The 15,168-nt window shown below is 45.8% G+C and overlaps 1 protein-coding gene across 3 annotated transcripts in view; it reads left to right on the plus strand.

The window, feature by feature from the left end:
- The first annotated feature begins 6,828 nt into the window (after window positions 1-6,828).
- Window positions 6,829-15,168, plus strand: part of Nod1 (nucleotide binding oligomerization domain containing 1) — a 42,320-nt gene continuing 33,980 nt past the window's right edge. For 2 of the 3 annotated variants that reach the window (XM_087907469.1, XM_087907472.1), the window contains exon 1: window positions 6,829-7,265. The gene's annotated coding sequence lies outside the window, so the exon portion shown is untranslated. The remainder of the gene's footprint in view (window positions 7,266-15,168) is intronic. The other variant, XM_087907468.1, reaches the window with a different exon arrangement.

Consider the following 15,168-nt stretch of genomic DNA (forward strand, 5'->3'; position numbering starts at 1 on the left):
GGATTGCCTGAGTCCGATCTGGTCAGCATAGTGAAGCCTCATCTCAAAATGACAGACAGAAAACCCACACCAGTTTAAAATAGGGATGTATGGAGACTGATCTCTGGGAAGACGGAGTAGGTGTGCTTTTCTCTATTTCTCTCGTTAAGTACAACTAAAATCTCTTACTATTCATGCAACAAACTAGGGCAGGACTGAATGGGGAAGTGACAGAGACTTCAGTAGGGCCTCAAGACCCAAGGCCCCGCGTGCTAAATTCTCTGCGTTCTCTTTTGCCTTGTACAGTTTAGGTTTGTAACTAAGAAAGGCAGCACCCCAGAAGTACCAAAGAGGACATGCTTGGACACACACAGTCTGCTCTAGTGACGGTACCAGGAAAAGGACAGCCCGGCTATGTAATACATTTAAAGCTCAAACACACCTGTCGGTTGTAGAGAAACACCGTAGACTCCAACTTCCACCATGCCAACAGAGGCTCAGAGGAGAACCTGGATTTTCCCACACTCCAGGCATAGTAGCCTATGGCCACTTTCCCACCACCAGTGTGTGTCAAACATTGTGGGGCAGGACCTGGCAGCACCACCTTTCCTGCTGTGTCATCGGAGCCGTGGGGACTCAGCTCCCATCCATCACTAGCGGTTCCTCTTGCCCTCCCTCCAGGCTAGAGTGGATTCAGAGCGAGCCAGCTGAGGCAGGACCTAACTAGACCCAGAGGCTCATAAATCTCCAGTATACTGAGCTTCCATCTGATGGTCATGTGTCAAGAACCAGGAACATCCCAGACAGCAAAATGTATACCACCCAGCCAAAGTGCCCAGTTCATCAGAATGCCTTCACCTAACGTAGTGACTGAGTGAGCAGCCACCACTGAGATGCCACAGCAAGCCCTAGGACCATGCCAAAAGTCAGGGAAAAGAGAAGCCTCTGTAAGGCGGAAGGTAGAAAGACCTGAATGGTGATTTTAGTATTAGAAACCATAGCTGAGATCTAAAACTGCAGTGAGTGGGCAAGGGAAAGAATGAATGAACAGTAGCTGCCAGTGTGGGAAAAATAGCAGAGGTTGGAGGCAAAACTAGAAAGCCAAGAGATTTGGAGCCTGGTTGATTCCTAACAGAAGAGCTGACTTGTGACATGAAAAAGCAGGAAGAGGGCAGGCTGCAGAGAGCTCAACACATCCTGACTTTTGCAAAGGACAAAGAAGCTGGGTGGGCCTCGAGGAAGCCCAAAGAAACACACACCCAAGCATTTCATAGTCAAAGTTTGGAAAATCAAAACTTCTTGGAAGTAGTGAGAAGTAACACTTAGAGAGAAAGCAATGATGATGATTGCTTCACCCATCAGAAAGGGAGACCAGAGAAAGTTGCTTCATGAAGACAAGAAACCAAAACCAAAGACACCCCCTGAATAAGGACAAAGTAAGACAAAAAGAAAAGTCAAAATAAATAGAATTATCAGCCATCCTGCCCCAAATAACGAGGAAAATAAACAGAAAAGAAATAATAAAAGGAGACTTTGTGCATCATAAAAATGAAAGGGTCAAGAGGAGAAACTAGGATGAATGCAATAGGCTTTTTAGTCTCCTAATTACACTTGACAATGGAGTAAAAGTTGTAACACTAACTACTAAGGTCCTAAGACACAGAGCACAGTTAGAAGAGGAAAGCAAAGAAGATATGGGTTCCGTATTTGAATGTGGAAAATACACCAGTAGGCATCCAATAAAACAAATGCAGAAAGAATTTACTCAACATGAAAAATTAAATTTAAAAAAGAAAACACCTCCTGTCTGTTAGAAGACAAGAAGAAAGCTTGTGTATGTGTACCTATGATCCTAGTACTTGAAAGGCTGAGGTAGGAGGATCATGAATTCAGCCAGCTTCAACTAAAAAGCAAAAATAAAATGGCAGAGTTATATTTCAGCATGCTAATGGAAGTAGTCAAAGTGTGCGACTGGAGCTGCTGAAAAATCTCAGGTTAAGATTGCTAACTGCTCTTTCAAAAGACCTGGATTTGGTTCCCAGCACCCACACAACCACCTATAACTCCAGCTCCAAGGGATCCCAACACCCTCCCCTGGTATCCTCGGCACCAAGCATACATGTGGTATAGATACATGTTAGGAAACCCTTGAACGTGTAAAAATCAAGTATGATAATTAAAGGATAGAAATTAGCAAAATGTATTTAAAACATAACCCAGCCTTGTGCTGTCTACAAGAGACTTCCACGGCAATGAGTGGAGCAGTTTGAAAGGGAATGGTCTGGGTGCAGACATGAGCCAAAGCAAGCAAGAACCTTGTTCGTCTCAGACCAGGTAAGTGTAGAGCCAAGGAAACAGATAGTGGCTAATTTACCTAATTCATTGTTATGATGCTAGTGTTAGCTTGGTACCTAAACCACCATAATACAAAGAAAAACCCACAGGTGAATGAGTGTGGGTTTAAAGAAAGAAAAGGAAAGCTTAAGGAAGCAGGAGTTAATAGGGTTCAGTCATACTAAGACTTGTGCGCCATGGCAAAGTGGTTTATCCAGAGACGTCATGATGGTGTGGTATCTGCAAATCTGTCAAGTCACTTCAGTGACAAAATGAAATAAAAAAGAAAAGAGAAAAAAGCCACATACCAAGTGATTCAGGAAAGGCATTTGGCACGAGTCAACACCATTCACAATCAAAACACTCAGAAAAATATGAAAAGGGAGCTAAACTTTACAGAGTTTATAAAAATCATTCTTGGTAAACACTACACTGAATGCTTTCCCCCTAAAATTGAGAACAGTTTTGCTGCCAAGCCTGAGTTTGATCCCTAGGACCCACGTGGTAGAAGAAAACTGACTCCTTCAGATTTTTCTCTGACTTCTTTTGCAAACACACATACACATTTTAGATGTAGTAATTTTTTAAAAAGTAAGTTGAACCATCCCTATTTGTACATGGCTGACATAATTGTCCATATAGAAAATACCAAGTGAGATTTTGCTTTGTTTTGTTTTATCTCTACAATTAACAAAGTAAGTCCAGCTGGGCCAGGAAATACAAGATAATTTTTTTTAAAAAAAAAATCCATTGAATTCCTTTACACTACAGACACATCGGCACTGAAAATAAAAATACAATGCTCCCTGGGGCTGTAGCTCAGGAGGAGACAGCTTACCTACGACGTGTGGCCCTGCATCTGATCCCAGTATAGCAAAAGTGAAAAAATAGTGGAGCCAGGAAGACTTTGGGTGCTTAAGAGCACTAGCTACTCCTCCAAAGAACTCGGGTTTTGTTCCTAGTACCCACATGGTAGGTAGCTCAGGATCTGATGCCCTCTACTGGCCTCTGCAGGTACCAGGTATGCATGCAACACACATACATGCAGGCAGAACACTCATGCACATTAAAAAGCAAGTTTTTAAAAAGAATACCATTTGCAGTTTTTAGCTCTATTTTTTTAAGCAGCCGTTTTAAGCAGACAGTTGACCTTATAGACATTCAGTGTTAGAACCACTTCCAGTTTCAAAGGCTTAAGCCATCCCCAAGTGAAACAGGTACAGAGTTACTGCCTTCTCTTCTCCCACTCCTGTCAACCTCTAGTCTGTTCCCTGTGTGTGTGGATTTAGTTAGCATGTATATTTCATGTAAATGGGATCATGCAAGTGCCCATTGGTGTAGCTCCTCCAGTCAAGTGTCCTCCAGCTTCACCCTTGCCATAGTAGGCATCTCAATCTCATCCCTTTCTATGAATGAACACCACAGTTGTCTGCATACACCTCATTTTGTTTAACCTTCATCCCATCGTGAGCACTTGGATTGTTCTCATATTCAATTATTATGAATATTTCTTCCAAGAGCATTTATGTACACATAGTTTTAAAACTTTTTTGTATACATTTTTGAGAACCACTTTCTAATTATTTTGTACTTACACCTAGGAGCAGAATGATGGAGTGTATGGTAATTCTATATATTTACCTCTTAAAGTAATCACCACAATTTCCCACTTGGGCTGGAACATTGTAATTTTGACCAATCATGTTTACAATGGCTTCCCAAAAAATGAAAATGCTAGCTATGCCTATAATCACTGCACTTAGGAGGCCGAGGAGGAAAGATTGTGAGTTCAAGGACCACACAACGAGCTTCTATTTCAAAATGATAGCAAAAAAGAAGCCAAAAATCATGAAAATGTTTAAGTTTAAATCTTAGAAAAATTATAAGCAGGGTGTGTGTGGTAAAAACCACAGAACACTAGTGAAAGGAATCAAAGTGAACATATGTGAATGGGTAACAAATGTAATAGCCGTGTGTGGGAAGTCCCGAAGGAAATAGTCGTAGGGAAGACCCATAGTAAAACTGCTGCTTCTTCCTGAACAAACTGCTATCAAAGTTGCAACATGACTCATTTTTCTAAAGCTGTCAGAGTGGAACAGGTAAAAGCAATTTCAAAAGAGAGAGAGAATGAAATGAGAACTCAGTAGACTCGCGAGGGAACAGATATACCTGGAGCAATGGAGCAGAATAGAGAACGTGGGAAAGACTCCGGAGAATATACCAAACTGACTTCTGGCCAAGGTATGGGAGGAGAACCTTCATAGCTAATGGTCCCGAATCAGCGGTGGAGATACAGAGAGGGAAGACTCTAGAGTCTAAGAACAAATGTCTGCTGTGACCTGGCCAGCCATGGTGGCACAGACTATAACCCCAGAATTTGGGGAGGACCATAGTGTGAGGCCAATTTGGGCTCTATAATACGTCCTTACTAAGGAAAAACAAGCAAACACATAGTAGAATCACAAACCTATAAAACTATTAGAAAAAAGACCTAACTGTCATTTTTAAGATCTGGGAGTTGGCAGAGGTCGGATTTGTCTCCAAAAGCATGATTGGTCAAAGGGAACATGAGTAAGCCAAACCTCAGAAAACGAAAGGGTGAGCAGGGGTCTGGGGATGTAGCTCGGTTGTTAACAGCCCTCGCCTGGCATGCCCGGGGTTTGGTCGACGCTGTCTGACCATGGTGGCATATGTCTGCAATCTCAGCTCTTGGGAAGCAGACTAGATGGTCAAGGTTATCTTTGACAATCTTGTGAGTTTCAGGACAGCCCGGAACATGTGAAATCCTATTAGAGAGAGGGAAGGAAGCAGAGAAGGGAGAGGAAGAAAGAAAAAGTGAAGAACAGGAGAAAACGTTTACAAGCCACACATAGAAACTCTCAACCTACAGCACAAGAGACACCGAGACAGGTTTTCCTCAAGAGAATATTCAGATGGCAAGTAGGCCCATGCAAGAAGTACAGCATCATGCGCAAGCTAAAACCACAGAATGTCTCACCAGGAGAATGCAGCTGACCAAATGGCCAAGATGAAACAGCACCAGAGGCTGGTGAAGAGCCATGAAGCAGTCCCTTGGCAGGTTGATGGTGGGAATGGGAAATGCTTTAGCCATTACAGGAGATAGCTCAGCAGGCATTTGAGAAACTGACCTGCAGAAACGAAGACTTCAGCTGACACACAAGCTTGTGTGGGAATGAGCAGAGCAGTCATAGTAAACAGAGGCTAAATTTTTCCCAGTTCTCTGTGAACAGGTGAGCAGTGCTTTTTTTGTTTTTTTAAATAAAGCCACAGGATTCATGTCTTGGAATAGTGCCCAAGAATAATAATAAAAGGAAAGTAACTATGGATAGAAGCAATGATCTATGCAAATCCTTTCAGGATTATACTAAATGAAAACAGAACAGTGAAATGCTATCCAGAGCTGGTGAGATAGCTCAGTGGATAAAGGATCCTGCTACCAAATTTGAGTTCAATCCACTCCCCAAATCCACATGGTGGAAAGAGAAAATCAACTCCTGTGAGTTGTTCTGTGACCTCCACATGTGCAGATGTGCACCATGGTATGCATGAGCTTAAACACACACAAAGAAAGGCAATACCGCATTTAAAATGTTATCCCAAATTCAGCCTATACACACTCCCATGTGTTTAAATCTTGAAAAATTATAGAAATGGGAACGGGTTTGCGGTTGCCAGAGACTGAGCAGAGGGTGGGATGATATAAAGGTACGTTTGCTACTGGTGGACCTGGTCTGTATGCTGACTGTATTACTGTCTATTTTCTGCTTACCGAGTCTTTGGGGACCGTACATAGCTCCACAGGGTGAGGGGGATATTGGGTTAAGGATGCATAGATCTGTGCACTACTTCTTTCAAATCTTCATTAATATACAATCATCCCTCCCGCCAAAAAAGTCCACAATAACAAGTTACAAGTAAGGAACAGATGTCTCAAAAAAAAAAAAAAAAAAAAAGGTGAATAGACTAAGCAAAGAACAGAAGACTAAATGCAAGCAATGAGCCGAAGGTGCACTGTGCATTTGGCTCTGGGGCTCCAGCCCTTGGAAACAGCAGATTCTTAGGAAAAAAGTTGTCCCCATCGCATGGAGCACTGCGGCACCCTGCAGAATCGTGGGCTGCACCCCCTCCCGCCCTCGCACTAACACCCTTTCGGGTGTTTCGGTTTTGCTTTTCTCAGAAGGCAACCTTCATACGAGTTTTCATAGCTGTGACTATGTGGCCACGTTTTCGAAAGCCCCGTTGATTAACTGTTAACAACGTTTAAAAATATTTATTCGGAAAATGTGTTAGCATGTTAACAATTCCTTTACGTTAAAGTAAATGGAAAAGGCTCTAAAATGTTCAGGGTCAAGAGAAGACTTCACGACAGACGGGAAGAAAGCTTTGGTCTCTGAAAGTAGATCAAAATGAAATTTGCTTAGTGGGCAGCTTCTTGCGAGGCACCGACTCCATTTAACGAGCCTTCCCGCCCCGGTCCGGGCATTGGTTGTGGTTACAGGCTCTGGGTGGCACTTTCAGGGGGCGGACCTTGGCTCTCGGCGACCGTGGCAGAGCTGGCACGACGAGTTCCCAGTGTGTCACCCCTAGGCGAACTCTGAGACTGCCCACTACCGCTCCGCAGGAGAGGCTGGTCTGGGGCAGTGTGCCGGGGCTCTGGCGGGGGAAGAGTGACAGGGAACAGAGTCACGACCCGACCCCGCCTCGTCCGCCCACTCCGCCCCATTTTCTCCCGGGAGCCCACCCGAGCCCGGGCGCGGCCAGGCGGAGCGACCGTGGTTCCCGCCAGTCCCCGTTCCCGGACCGCGAGCCGCAGTGCCCGCTCTGCCGGCCTGTTGCTGCTGTCCCTTCCGATCCTCGACCCTAGTCCCCGGATCCCAGCACTGAGGACCACCGCGCTCCCGGGCCACCGGAGTCAAAGTCCTGTCAATTTGGTAAGTCATGGGGGGTTGGTGCGAGCATGCTCTCCGGATCAGCTGAGGGAACGTAAGGCTGCTGTCGAAAAGTTCTAGCTAAAACCGGGCAGAGAAGCACCGCGAGCTCCAAATGCAGCCCAAGTTCGGAGACGTGCATTTCAGAGACAGCGGGATCGAGGATCCCACTGTGATCTGAGGTCCGTATTCTCAGCCCGCCAGCCTGCAACTTAGAATCATCAAGTGTGAACCGCGCAGATCCAGATGACCAGACCATTCCACAGACCAATTCTGTTGGAATCTCTAGGCTATTGCTTCAGAACTTTCCGGGCAATTCCAATGTGCACGTAGGGGCTAGGAGCCAGAAACCTAAGGGTAGCCGCCAAAAGAAAGTGCCTGCTGAGTGGGACCTTCCCGAGTGCAGCCTGCAGACAGACTGGCTGTTTCCAGGGACCTCCTAAGGTCCTGTGGTCTAGGGAAGACTTCCCTTGAGTTTCATGGGATACAAAAGAAGGAAACAAGACAATGCTTGCTTGGCAGGGTCGCCTTTAAGGGTGAAGCCAATGGTATGCCTGCAGGACAGAGTCTGACTGCTTCCTTAAATGCTTTAGATTTTAAGAATACCTGGAGCTGGGCGCTGGTGGTGCACACCTTTAAACCCAGCACTCAGGAGGCAGAGGCAGATAGATTTCTGTGAGCTCAAGGCCAACCTGGTCTACAAGAGCTAGTTCCAGGACAGGTTCCAAAGCTATAGAGAAACCACCTTGTCTGGAAAAACCAAACAAACAAACAAAAAAAAAACTGGATTGTTCGGGGTTAACTTCCAGGAAGTCTGTTGGAGAGGAGAGTCTCCCTATTCATACCTGGCAGTAGAAGCCAGTGATTGTGATCCAGGAACCACTGGAAAATGGACAGGCATCCTGATATATGCTGGCCAGGGGAGAGGCAGACTTAAGACCCAGGGCCTAGAGGGCCCTTTCAAAGGCTGCCAGAGTAGGTTTTGGTTTTGTAGTGTAGAGACCCAGTAAACCTGCTTCCAATCTTTGATTCTGTCACTTGAGTGATGTGATCTGCAGCAAGTTAAAAAGGAGCACTCTGAGCCGCTCTATTCTTACTGATACAGTCTGGACAGAGTGAAGCTAACATTATATGGTTCACAGCAGGGGCTCCGCTACTGGAAGACCGCGTAGCGGTAATTTATGTGCCGCAATTATCTATTTTATGACTGTGATGCAGTGTGTTCGTTCAGAAACTGTCTTCCGTAAAACCTCGCTCGCCTGCCCTTCCACACCAAATATATTTTTAAACAGTTGCTTTCAATAAAGCTGAGCTTTCAGCAGGACTCAACATGGATGCGGCGGCACACATGACTGTATCGCTGGCAACAGCCTGAGCCGTTTTGATGCGGCACACATGGCTTGCATGCCGGCGACAGCCTGAGACATTGCACTCAGTGTTCTTGCTTTGCTCTTGCCTGTTGGCTAGGGACTCTTTCATCAAAGACCAAGGAGTCAGGAATCTGTAGAAGAGAGTTCCAAAACCTGTCCTTACTGATGCCTTTCTCTTACCTGAAAGCTGCCCACTCCATTGGGACTGTCATTGTCAGAGTTAACAGCAGTAGCACTGTTTAGATAAGACATTCAAGTATGTAAACTGTGAAGTCACGGAGGCATGGAGGACAAGTGTCTGTAACTGTATGTGTGGTCTCTGATACTTGCTTCAACAAAAAATACCAAGGCTGTGTCTTTTATTGGAAGGAAAAGATTCACTTCTGAAAATGGTTGACATTTGATTTCTAGGATTTGAATTTTTAAACAACAGTTTCTTCTATGTTTTTCCTTTGGAGGGTTTTGGGTACGATGAAGTTGGGAGAGCTGATGTGAACTTGCATGGCCTGTGACAGTCTGCTCTTAGATGTCTACGGTTGTGAGTCTATCTGTGGAGGCTCAGGGAGGGCAGGTGTTTCATCTAAACTTGACTCTGTATTAGAAGGGAGTAGTTGCTGTCTTTTAAATTAGCTGATGGATTTCAGCCAGTGCTGGAACACTGGCCTAGACAAGACTTCCTGGCTTGGATGCTTTACTTAAACTTGAATTTCATCTGGAATTGGCAGGCACCAACCAGTGGGCCGAGAGTCCTAGGCCAAGTCAGCTACAGCAGGAGGCTCCACCCTCTCCATTTTCTTTCCTGCCAACCCATGGAGAGCAGACTGTCATCTGATGGGGCCCTAGCCTGGCCTTGAATGCAACAGGGTCTCTAGTAAGAGATGTGCTTCTTTGTAGCCAAGGAGGCAACAAAGTGCCATGCTTCCTTAAAACCAAACCGGCTACTCAGTAAACTCACCTTAGAATTTGTTTTTGCTGACAAGTAATTTTCCTCTGAATTACAGAAAGCTGTATTTTAAAGGAGTAATAAATGGTTGAAGACAAAGCCCCAGGAAATGACCCAGTGAGCACCCGATTAGCCCTAGGTCTTGGCACGTCATTGTCATCAGCATTACTACTGTTGTGTTTGGGACTAGACCCAAGACTTTGCAAATACTAGATGAGGGTTCTGCCATTGTGCTATAACCCTGCCCTCTTCTTTTCAAGTCTTGAGTCAGGGTCTCACTAAATTCCCCAGGCTGTCCTTAAACTTCATCTGTAGCCCAGCGAGGCTTCAAACCAAGCTTTCGGGTCCTACCACTTCAATCTCGGGGTAGCTGGGGTTCCAGGCCTGCATCCTGCTACATGTTTGTTTTAGAAAGGAGATGTACTTTACTCTTCTGTCGTATTGTCCCCACCGCATAGGTTAGGCTTGTAAGAAGTGTGGGGGTGGGGTGGGGGGGGTAGTAGTTAATGACTCCGTGAATGCTTTCACAACCATGTGCCACTACAGAAGACAGTCACGTATTAATGAAGAAACTCCTTTGACAGTAGGGGAGCTGTAAGAAAGTGAAATTTTCCTTAGGAGAATATGTGTGTTATTTCTAATTCCTAGAAGATTGAACATACAATGGACAAGAACTTCTGTGCTTCATGTTAACAACCCCCCCCTTTTTTTTTTTCTTATGACCCATAGAGCAAACTTTCTGAAAGGAAGTAGGTAGGAGGCTAGGCTTTCCTTTGGGGACAGGCAGTCTCTGCATACCACAGGACAATAGACCCTCCCTTGAGAGGGTATTTCTGGTTCCATTTAAAGATAGCGTTTTAAATTTTATTTTATTGCTATTTGTTTGAAGCAGGGTCTCACTAGTAGCCTTGACTGTCCTGAAACTCACTTTGTAGACCGGACTGACGTCGAACTCATATGGATCCTCTTGCCTCTGCCTGCTGAGTGCTCAGATTGAAAGCAAATATCACCATGCCTGCTACAATAGAGATTTCAAAAACATGCAACCAGGCTTGCTTCCTGGGCTTCAAGTGCAGGCTCTTGATCTCTGTAAAGTAGGTAACAGATGTAGATGAAACCTTGGGCTTTGGGCTCAAGAGTGTGGGGGTGGGGGTGGGGCAGTCACGCTATTACTTTGCTCCTTAGCTAAAAGTGGTATCTTCGTTTGTAAAATAGGACATTCTTCCCAAACAGGGTGTTTTGAGCCAAGGATGAGCTAATCTGTGAGGCTCCCTCCACCTCACCTAGCTTCCAGTAAGTGGTAATTACTATGGAGATAGTAATAATGATGGCCACTGTGGTTCCAGGCTGATTTTACCATCTCCTCCTGTGACCTTGGCCTGGGCTCTGGCATCTGTAAAATTAGGGTCAGTAGTCACCTGGAAGAACTGGGCTGATGCTGGGTTCGGTGATGAAGTGATGATGATGTGGCAGATTCCAGAATAAGGTCCGCAGACTTGCTGTGTGACACGTTAGGCTAAGAGATGCAGGATGGCTTCTGGTTTTGTTTTCTTTTTCCCCTCACTTAGTCTTCCCAACAGCCCCAAGCCCTTAGTTGTATTTCCCATCTTCCAGCTGAAGTCCCATGAGGTTAAAGAACTAACCCCAAGTCAACAGTGCTCCACTCAGGGTTTGAAGCCAGCCCAGCAAGCCTGGGTTCTTAAATTCTGCCTGGATCTTCAGTGGGACCCCGCCTCTCCGCTGGCCCCACCCACCTCTCCAAGTTCCTACCTGTAATTAAGGGCAGGTGTGCGCATGTTTGCTGCAGAGCGGTGTTTCTGCCAGTTTAAGAAGCGGAAGTAGGAGCTTCCTCCTGTGCCCCTCAGATAACTTAAACCCCAACCATTGCTTGGACTGTAACACACACATACACAGAAAACCCAAAAGACTTGCTACTGGTATAGACTTAACTTCATTAGAGTGTACTGTAATATTTAATTTGTGATGATGTCTCCTGAATGCAGTAAAATATGCCTTTATGGCAGGCAGGTGTGTGGGTGCGGGGAGCACAGAAACCCTACCAGGATGGGTCTCACATGAAAGTGACAGAGTTTAAACTGTTCTAAACACACCCCAGTTTTTACATTATTATTCGTCTCCCCTATCCTTTACACCCCAATGGCTTGCTTCTCTTCTTGATAGCTGGCAACCTTCCCAGAGGTTATGTGGGGTAGAATGGGGGCCGGAAGAGTGAACGGCAAGAGTAAGTGGTAGGTGCTTTAGCATATTTAATAAGGAAGTGGACATTTCCAGGGCTGTGAAGTGCTTTGCCGGCTCCTTAACCCGGGAGGAAGACTGGTGTGAACTGTAAATCCTGGCTCTCCGTTGCTCTTTGGAGTTTCAGTTCTTCAACACGCTAACTCTACACCTACTGGCACAAGATCTCCCTGGGAGAAAGGGTGTATTAATACTTGAGAACTGGGGTTATAACACAGTGATAAAGTATGTGTCCAGAGTTCACAAGGTCCTGGGTTCAAACCCCAGCACTACAAAACCAAACCTGAAAACAAGACTCAAGCATTGGTTTCATTGGGTCTGGCCGTGCTTACTTGTAATCCCGGCACTTTGGGGTGAAGCCTAGAAGAGAATAGCTTTGAAGTCAGTCTGGGCTCTATAGAGTGCACGAGCTAAAGGTGTATGAAAGTTGCTGGTGGTCATCTGTATGGTGGGCATACATGTTTGTCTATATGACAAACTAGCTTAGATTCTGTTGTATTTGAAACAACAGCTATTTATTTCTTTTAGCCCTGGAGGCAAGGGTTATGAGACTAGGCCCCTAGCAGAGTCAGGGTTAGTCAGTTCTTTACCTGGTTTACAGATGGCCACCTGTATCCTTGTGGGACAGATGGAGAAAATGAGATAGCATTGTCCTGCCCCTTCTTCTAAGTCCACTAATCTCACCATAGGAACTTCTTCTCCAGGGTATCATTTAAACTTCACCATCACCCAGGGTCCTCTCCAAGGCTACCAAGCTGGGGGATAGCACTTTGACTCAGGCATGGAAACATGGACGTTCAATCCTTAGTGGGGCAAGGTGTAAGCATGCAAGAAAATATAATTATAAGGTGGGAACCGCTGACTCTTCCTGAGTTAGAGCAGGCGTTCCTAGGGTTAGAGGTCTGGAGGAACCCCTCTAGAGAGCCTCTCAGCAAGGACTTGCGGATGGATGCAGGAGGAGTGCGATTTGCACTAAGGGGTGCAAAGGAACTGCGTTTGTGAAGAGTGAATGTCTCTCTTGGTGAGGCCTGAGGGAGAAGGGAATGAGAGAAGCTAGGGAACCAGCAAAGCTCAGGCTGAACAGAGACTCCTGGGCTGAGCGAGGATGGATTTTATTCTAACACACCATAGAGAGCTGCTGAAAATCCTCCTCCATCTTGACCTTATTGTCTTAGTCATGGTTTCCATTGCTGTGGAGAGACACCATGACCACGACAACTCTTATAAGGGAAAAACATTTAAATGGGGTGGCTTACGTTTTCAGAGGTTCAGGACATTATCAGCATGGTACACATGGTGTCATATGGGCAGACATGATACTGGAGAAGGAGCTGAGAGTTTTACATCTTGGTATGGAGGCAACAGGAAGTGGACTGAGACACTGGGCATGGCTTGAGCGTATATGAGACCTCAAAGCCTGCCTTCACAGGGACACACTTGCTTCAACAAGACCATCCCTACTCCAACAAAGCCATACCTTCCAACAGTGCCACTCCCTTTGGGGGACAATTTCTTCAAACCACCACACTTTTTATCAGTATGTAAGGCAAGACCATGGGAAGCATGTGCAGAAAGCGATCAGAGGACCTCACATGAAAGGGTAAAAGCTTGCTTCAGTGGCAGACCTGCTCATGATATCTAATCCACTCCCTTGAAAACTTCATTGTGATAGCCAGTTTTTTTATTACTGTGACTAAATGCCAGAGATGATCAACTCAAAAGGGTCATGGTTTCAGAGGGGTTGTAGCCATGGCTGCTCGGCCCTGAGGCAGACTATCATGACAAGGTGGTGGCTGTGGTGGCCAGAGTAAAACAGAGAAATGACTGAGGCCCTTCCATTCCTTCCAGTGCCTTGATCCTGTGTTGACAACTACTAAAGGTTCCACCATTTCCCAGTAGCACATAGGTTGGTGACTAAAACTTTAATATATGGGGGTTTTGGGGGGCATTTAGTTGTGGTCTATTATGAGGATGGGATCCCCATCACCCAGTCTTCTTCAAAGGTCCCACTTCCACACACCACTAACTATGACATTGAGAGGCAGTTTCCAACACAAATGTTTTGGGAGGCAAATAGTTAAACGGTATCAACTATTGCACATTGAATTTAGAAAGTTTGTGCTACTCCATCCTCAGTACTGAAGAAAAACAGGAAGGGGTGGGGGGAGCAAGCCTGTGTTAGTGTGAAACAGTTCCGAAAGGGGTTGAGGGAGCAAGTCCATGCTAGAACATAAAACAAGTCTTAGTGTAGGCAGTGTCTCCAAGCTCAGAAGACGGTGGGAACAGGTTCAGAGTCCTATGTGCCCAGTCTGCAGTCCCCGCTCTGGCGTTTCCTGAGACAAATGAGCATGAATGGGTGGGGCTCTCCTAGGCCCTGAGCATCCTTCATCAGGAGTCCCGGTGATGGTGCACGAGAGATTCTGGTCCAGCCTAGCTCCTGAAAGAAGGGATAAAAGACTCCCCAACATTGACTGAGGTTGGGACTAAGTGGGATTAGAGATTGTAGGTACAAAATACTGGCTTCCCCTGTGATTACAAGGCAGCATTTCTTGCCTCTATTCTGCCAACTCAGGCTGAAAGAGGTGCTTCCCCCACCCTTATAGTCTTTGAAAACCCAAATTCATCTCCTAAGGAATTTGCATATTATTGGGAGGTACTTGGCTGGTTATGTTTTGCCTTTTTGTTGTAAGTTGTGGGTTGAACTTAGGTGCTAAGCATGGGCTCCATTTCTGAGCTACAACCCCCAGAACCCAGGGTTTGCAAGAGAGAGAGAGAGAGAGAGAGAGAGAGAGAGAGAGAGAGAGAGAGAGAGAGAAGGGAGAGAGGTTCTTTACTTGGCACATTCAAGGTCATAGAGAAATGCTCCACGACACACGGAAGCCCCGCCTTAGCCTGCTGTCCTGCAGTTCGGTGGCTGCACCACCCTATGCCTCTCCGTCGCGTGGATGGTGACTGGTTAAACAGGTCTCCATGTGATAGGAGCTCTCTCACCAAGGCCTGACCCAGGCTGTGCAGGCTCTGAGGAGGATAGTTTGGGATGGTGGATCTGTCATCTCAATGTTTCCTTGACCCTTAGGGTCCGAGCACTCCTGTCTTCTCTGTCTGAGCGTCACGACAGATTTGTGTCCCAGATTCTGCTGGCTGTGCACATGTGTTCAGGTGGGGCAAGAGAGACTTCATGGAACCCTTTGGCCACCAGTCAGCCGTGTGTTTATTTGTTCACAGCCAAGTTTCACCTCAGGCGTTTGTGGTGACTAATACATGTTGTTCTGAAGAAATGCCCTTTCAACTGAGACGCCTCAGACACTGTCTATGTAGATCCTAAATGCCACCTTCA

Source organism: Myodes glareolus, chromosome 6 (assembly GCF_982192425.1).
Source record: "Myodes glareolus chromosome 6, mMyoGla1.1, whole genome shotgun sequence".
Lineage (NCBI taxonomy): Eukaryota > Metazoa > Chordata > Mammalia > Rodentia > Cricetidae > Myodes > Myodes glareolus.